The following is a 283-nucleotide window of genomic DNA, read 5'->3' as shown; positions in this document are numbered from 1 at the left end:
GTCTCTGTGGCGCAATCGGTTAGTGTGTTTGGCTATTAACCAAAAGGTTGGTGGTTCAATCCCACCCAGGGACGTAATTGACCTTGTGATCAGATTTTGGTGATATTTAAGTAGACAAGTCAAAATTTCAAACCCCCTCTTATTGTGTAGGGTACCTGGCCTTCTCTGATGTAATCAGAGTTAGATTTGATTCAGTGATTTTATAAAAAACAGCTAGGAAGCACAATTTAGCAGTGGGTTGCAGAGAAAAAAAATATGCTGGCAGAAAAAACCAATCGAGTGA

The 283-nt window shown here is 39.9% G+C and overlaps 1 non-coding gene across 1 annotated transcript; it reads left to right on the top strand.

Moving 5' to 3' along the window:
• TRNAN-AUU (transfer RNA asparagine (anticodon AUU)) lies at positions 1-74 on the top strand. The gene has a single exon. It is a non-coding gene; the product is annotated as a tRNA-Asn (tRNA).
• The last annotated feature ends 209 nt before the right edge of the window (positions 75-283 follow it).

Source organism: Pseudophryne corroboree (assembly GCF_028390025.1).
Source record: "Pseudophryne corroboree isolate aPseCor3 chromosome 11 unlocalized genomic scaffold, aPseCor3.hap2 SUPER_11_unloc_2, whole genome shotgun sequence".
NCBI classification, from domain to species: Eukaryota; Metazoa; Chordata; class Amphibia; order Anura; family Myobatrachidae; genus Pseudophryne; species Pseudophryne corroboree.
The sequence above is the reverse complement of the archived record's forward strand: the minus strand, read 5'-3'. Positions and strand labels throughout refer to the sequence as shown.